This window comes from Arachis ipaensis, chromosome B4 (assembly GCF_059453495.1).
Source record: "Arachis ipaensis isolate K30076 ecotype BB chromosome B4, ASM5945349v1, whole genome shotgun sequence".
Taxonomy (NCBI): domain Eukaryota; kingdom Viridiplantae; phylum Streptophyta; class Magnoliopsida; order Fabales; family Fabaceae; genus Arachis; species Arachis ipaensis.
Window position 1 is genome coordinate 72,921,058 of NC_142439.1, and position 6,776 is coordinate 72,927,833.

The 6,776-nt window shown below is 40.8% G+C and overlaps 1 non-coding gene across 1 annotated transcript; it reads right to left on the minus strand.

Moving 5' to 3' along the window:
* Positions 1 to 3,057: 3,057 nt before the first annotated feature.
* On the minus strand, positions 3,058 to 3,161 carry LOC148567908 (small nucleolar RNA R71). The gene has a single exon (XR_015883037.1). It is a non-coding gene; the product is annotated as a small nucleolar RNA R71 (small nucleolar RNA).
* Between the last annotated feature and the right edge of the window lie 3,615 nt (positions 3,162 to 6,776).

Consider the following 6,776-nt stretch of genomic DNA (forward strand, 5'->3'; position numbering starts at 1 on the left):
GCATACATTGTGCATTTTACATAATTTCATGAGGATTTTGCATAAGTTTAGTAACAATTATTAAGTTGCATTACTCATGACTTGGACTAGAGCTTTGATGCACTTTATTGCTTGATTTCAGGACCAAAAGGAAGCAAGAAAAGGGGAGGTAACTTGCAAGGTTAATGAGAAAAGTGATTGGCAATAATACTCTCAAAAAGCCATAATTGCCCACGTTAGAGAGTCACATTAACTAAGTTAACGTGAACTCTAACGTGGAGAAGAGAAGTTGAGCCAACATTAGTGACACTTAACATTGTCACTAACGTTGGCAATTACTCATAAGTGGCCACGTTAGAAGCCACGTTAACCTAGTTAACGTGGCCTCTAACGTTAAGGGGGGAAGAGAAGCCAACGTTAGTGACACTCAACATTGTCACTAACGTTGGCCTATGATGCAAAGTACCACGTTAACTCCCATGTTAACTTGGTTAACGAGGGAACTAACGTAAGGGATGAAGAGTTGTCGACAACGTTAATGACACTCAACATTGTCACTAACGTTGAAGCAACCACACAACCCCCAAGAGTCACGTTAACTTCCACGTTAACTTGGTTAATGTGGAAGCTAACGATGAGGAATGAAGGATGAGCTAACGTTAGTGACACTCAACATTGTCACTAATGTTGGGATGGCTAAGGATGGCCACGTTAGAAGCCACGTTAACCTAGTTAACGTGGACTCTAACGTGAGACCTAGGGGCACATAGGAACGTTAGTGACAATGTTGAATGTCACTAACGTTCTCGAAGGATGGCAATGGCCACGTTAGAAGCCACGTTAACCTAGTTAACGTGGGCTTTAACGTGAAGCAAGAAGGGGCACACTGGAACGTTAGTGATATTGTTGAGTGTCTCTAACGTTCTCGAAGGTTCATAAGGCAACGTTAAAAGCCACGTTAACCTAGTTAACGTGGGTTTTAACGTGAGGCAAAGGGGTGCATTGGAACGTTAGTGACAATGTTAAGTGTCACTAACTTTCTCGAACTTATATTCTCACTAAATATTAACACCCCTAACGTCCTGAACTAAAGTCTCCACCCACTTCGCACTTTCTCTCTGCAAGTAAAGCCAAGCCCAAATAAAGAAAGGAACTGCTTTAAACTCAAGACCTAAAGGCCCAAGACTTGAAGAATCACACTAGAAGCTGAGAAGAGTAGTATATATAGGAGTAGCTTTGAATTGAGAAGGAGTTCTGGAAGGCTGGGAAAAAGAGAACCACTCTCTGTATTTACTTTCTTTGCAATTTCTAGTTTTATGATGTATTCTCCATCTTTGTTTTCATTTTCAAGAGCTATGAACAACTAAACCCCTTTCATTGGGTTAAGGAGCTCTGTTGTAATTTGATGGATCAATACTAATTTTCATTATTCTTCTTCTATCTTTCCTCTTGATTTTACTTGAAAGCTTTCGATCTTCATCCAATTGAGTAGTTATCTTGGAAGAGAAGCTATTCAAACTTGGATCTCTTTTGAACCTTGAAAGAGGAATGAAGAGATCAAGCTAGAAATGCTTTCTCATGCTGGACCAAATTGGGTTTGGAGGGGTATGTGACTATAACCCTCTCAATACGTGATTTGGGAAATGCATGTGGTATAATCAGTGACCATACTTCATCTCTTCTCATGAGCAATTGACCAAGGAATTGGCTATTGATAAAGATTTGAGAGATTGAATTGCAAGAAATTGTAATTCAATCACTTAAGATTGCCAAGGAGATCAATGAGTGCATTGATTGAGGAAGAGATGAAAATAAACTTGATCCGGAGAATTGCAACATCTCCTAAGCCCAATGAACTCCCCATCTCTGATCTTACCCATTCTCTTTAAATTCTGCTATTTACTTTTATGAGCAATTCCCCCATTCCCATTTACAATTCTGCATTTTATTTTCAGTCATTTACTTCCAGTCCTTTAATTCTAGCATTTACTTTTCTGTTATTTACATTCTCGCCATTTTATTTTCTGCAACTCTCAACCCAAATTCTGGATTCGCTCAACTAGAACATTGTTCTAATTAAAGTTGCTTGATCAATCAATCCCTGTGGGATTCGACCTCACTCTATAGTGAGTTTTTACTTGACGACAATTTCGGTACACTTGCCGAAGGGAGATTTGTTGAGAGACAAGTTTTTCGTGCATCAAGTTTATGGCGCCGTTGCCGGGGATTGATTGTGCATCAACAATGATTAAATTGGAAGATCACTAGATTGAGCATTTTTATTTTGTGAATTTATTTTCGGTTTGAGTGATTTACTTTTTGTTTTAGTTAAACTTCTTCCCTTCACCCTCTACTCTTTTGTTTTTCTTTGTTATTTTCAATTCTGTTTGCTAACCCACTAACTGTTTGATATATTGCATCACCCACAACTAACAGCAATTCTGACACAAATACTGTCTGCACCTATTTTCCTTGCTTGTACTTGTTGGTTGTATGACAGGGAGAAGAAGCGGGGCTTCAGCTTCCTTTGATTCTGAACCTGAGAGCTGAAGGGAGGCAAAAGAAAAACATGTAGTTGGTGCTGAAGAAGAGGAGGAACACTTTGAGGAATACTTTGAACCAAACATGGAAGAAAACATGGAAAATCATCATGAACAAGAGACTCACAACCATGGCAGAGGAGGTGGAGCAAATCATGCTGGGGAGGATAGAAGAGTTTTGGGCTTTTACATTAATCCAAACCCAGGCAATTGTGGAAGTAGCATCCAAAAGCCAACAATCCATGCCAACAACTTTGAACTTATACCACAGCTCATCACCCTTGTTCAGAACAACTGTTCGTTTGGAGGAGGTGTTCAAGAAGACCCCAATCAATATTTGACCACCTTTCTGAGAATATGTGACACAGTGAAATCTAATGGTGTCCATCCTGACGCCTATAGACTGCTCTTATTTCCTTTCTCACTCAGGGACAAAGCAGCCAAGTGGTTGGAATCTTTCCCAAGGGAGAGCTTGACAACTTGGGAAGATGTGGTGAACAAATTCTTAGCAAGATTTTACCCTCCTCAATGAATCAATAGGCTGAGAGCTGAGGTTCAAACTTTCAGGCAACAAGATGGTGAGACTCTGTATGAAGCATGGGAGAGGTTCAAGGACTTAACAAGGAGGTGTCCACCTGACATGTTCAACGAATGGGTCCAGCTGCACATTTTCTATGAAGGGCTCTCTTATGAGTCAAAGAAGGCCGTGGACCATTCATCTGGAGGATCCTTGAACAAGAAGAAAATCATTGAGGAAGCCATAGATGTTATTGAAACAGTAGCAGAAAATGACTACTTCTATGCTTCCGAAAGAGGGAACACAAGAGGAGTGATGGAGCTAAACAATGTAGATGCTCTGTTGGCCTAAAACAAGCTCATTACCCAGCAGCTGGCTGACCTCACCAAGAAGATGGAGAGGAACCAAGTAGCAGCAATCTCATCTTCATCAACAATCCAAGAAGGAGTGAATGAAGAAGCAGAGGGGAGTCAGGAGCAAGCCAACTACATTGGGAATTCACCAAGGAAAAACTATGATCCATACTCCAAGACTTACAACCCTGGATGGAGAAACCACCTAAACTTTGGGTGGGGAAGTGAGCAAGATCAAAACCAAGACCAGAGACGTTACAACTCCAACAACAATGCAGCTCACCAGCAATTCACCCAGAGGACATCTCAACACCCCCACAACAACACTTCTTCACACACTTATCAAAACCAAAACAGCACATCTGCTCTGAATCACTCATCAATTGATGACAAGCTCTCTAAGATTGAAGCCTTACTTGAAGGAATATGCCAAGAGATTCAAGAAAATAAGGTGTTCAAAGAGGAGGTGCGAGCCAATATTAAGAACCAGAGAGAGACCATTAGGAAGCTGGAATTCCAGGTGGGATATTTAGCTGAGAAGATTCCCAAACCTACTGATAGCTTCCCAAGTGACACGGAGAAAAACCCCAAGGGAGAAGCAAAGAAAGTAAGATGGGAAGATTGCAAAATGGTCACTACAAGTGATCAAGAGATTGAAGACAAGCAAGGCAAAATGTGCAAACAACCTGAAGACAACTCAACAAAAGAGGAGGATAGAGAGCACAAAGAACCAGAAATTTCACAACAAGAGTTGCTGAAACTCTATGCTCCCTTCCCTCAACTGCTCAATGGTGCTGTGGGAAAGAGAATATACTCAAGGTTCCTAGACTTGTTTGCATCTCTGCATGTAAACATACCATTCATCAAGGCAATTCAACAAATGCCTGTATTCATCAAGTATGTGAAGAAACTTCTTCCCAGGAAAAGCTCACTCAAAGGAGGCCAGACTATAGTGATGAACAAGGAATGTAGTGCCCTTATTCAACCTGAGCTGCCTACGAAAAGAAGAGACCCAGGGAGTTTTCACATCCCTTGTGCCATAGGTGAAACTATGTTCGATAGAGCACTATGTGATTTGGGGGCCAGCATCAACTTACTGCCTTTATCCCTGGTGAAGAGGCTGCGGATTAATGAGATAATGCCCACAGATGTAATCATCAGACTGGCTGACAAAACTCAAAAGCAAGCAATAGGAGTGGTGGAAAATGTGTTGCTAAAGGTTGGGAAGTACTTTCTCCCAACAGACTTTGTCATTCTGGACATGGAAGAGAGTCACACTCACCCAATCATATTGGGAAGACCATTCCTAGCTACGGCCAGAGCACTTATCGATGTAGAGAAAGGGGAGCTAATATTGAGAATCCATGATGAACGACTCAGTTTCAATGTCTTCAAACTCTCACAAGAAACAGATCAAGAGGACAAGGAACTAAGCACAAATGATAAGGAGACACTGAAGGAGGAAACAAGCACTGAAGCACAGCCAGTTCATTCTGAAACCCCCTCAATTGATAAACAAGGAAAACAGCAATTGCCACAGCTTAAAGAAAAGTTGGAGGAACCCAAACCTCTAGAGGCAGGTGAAGACAGCATCACAACTCCTTGGAGAAAAGAGGTCACCAAGGGGAAGGCAACCTCAAAAGAAACAAAGAAGAAGGTACCAAGGCAATAGAGGAACAAGAAGATTCCTACGGAAGATTTTTCTCCAGGGGATAGAGTTGTCTCAGCTTATTTCCCAGATATTTCCCCTAATCTCCCTACTGTACCATCTCAGTTACCTAAGGTCTTCACTATCAACAGAGTTCTTTCCCTGGAACATGTGGAGATCATTGATCCAACCAATGGATACAAGTCCACAGCAAGAGGGGAGGACTTTAAGCACTACCAACCACCCTGATGAAGGGAAAACGTCAAGCTAGTGACGCTAAAGAAGCGCTTCATGGGAGGCAACCCATGGTTTATATGTTTTTAAAATAATGAATAAATCAATGTTTATGAATTTCAACCCAAACTTGACAAACAGTTGGTGAAATCTTTATCATGCAGTATATAGTGAAGAACAAGTTTGGTGTTCAAAGCAAACCAAGATGCATGCTAGTCTTGGGAGCTTTGAACAAAACTTTTCATCACATTGCTTCAAACTAAGTTTGGTGTCACCCCATGGTGCCACCAAAATGCATATAAGGACCCACCAATAGTTAGTTAGTTAGTGAGTTGGAATTCATAAATAAACAATCAAATCCTTTCTTTCATTTTATTCTAGCCGTAGAGTTTAATTTTTTTATGATAATAATTTCCTTATTTCAAATCTTTATAGGAAAGGAAAAGAAGCATGAAAAGGGATTGATTAGACAATTAAATGGGGGAGATTTCGCCACTTAATGAAGAGCACTACACACATGTCTCAAGAGGGAACGCATGGGAAAACGTTGCCATGCAACATTGGAGAAAGAAGACCCTTGAAGACCGAACCAATCACTCTCATTAAGTGATGATCCTTGTCTTTCCTTCATAAACAACCCCATCCGTCCATCTAGTAAACATTCATGCAATCCACACCCTTCATTCACTCATGATTTTCTTATATAAGTGAACCTTAGTGCATGCTCACTCCTCACATTCAAATCCAACCCACTCTCCACACTTCTATTGGCACACTAAACCCTTCATCACACATTGCTTTAACCAACCCACTCTTCATCTACCCGAAGCCACAAACCCCCTCAAGCAACACTCAAGCCAGGCTTGGTTACTTAGTGGGACAGCTGCCAGTATTGCATCCAGGAATAGCCAAGTATGACGAAATGAAGGATGAATTAGCACGAAAGGAAAGACAAAGGGTGGAAGAGAGTCATGAGTCAGTGAGGAAGGCACTTGAGGATTGGAAGCAAGCAAGATTGGCACGGATGCGAGGAAATACAAGAGGAAACAAGGAGGACAAGCAAGGAAAAGAGCATGGACATCCACAATAGTAAAACGTGGTGGAGTTCCTTCTTTGTTCCATCTTTCTCTATGTCTTAAAATAAGGAAGATCTTGTATGAAATAGAACTTGCTTCCATGTTATGTTAAACCTTTTTCAATCATGTCTTTTAAGTTTGTGGTATTGAATAGGTCTATGTGCACTAGTCTTTATGTTACTGCACCATCACTTAACTTACTTGTATGCTTGTCCCTTTGAATCAATTGAAGAAGAGAATGATTATGTTTTTTTAAAAGACCAGAGTAGAGTTCATATTGTGGAAGTGCATTCATAAATCTTTGGGGTAGTCATAAGTTAGCTAAGTTGGTTCAACCACAAGGCTGGGATGACAATTATATGGCCTGAATACTTTGCTTTGGATACACTCATGAGACTAAGTTAATAACAACATCCTAAGAAGAGAAAA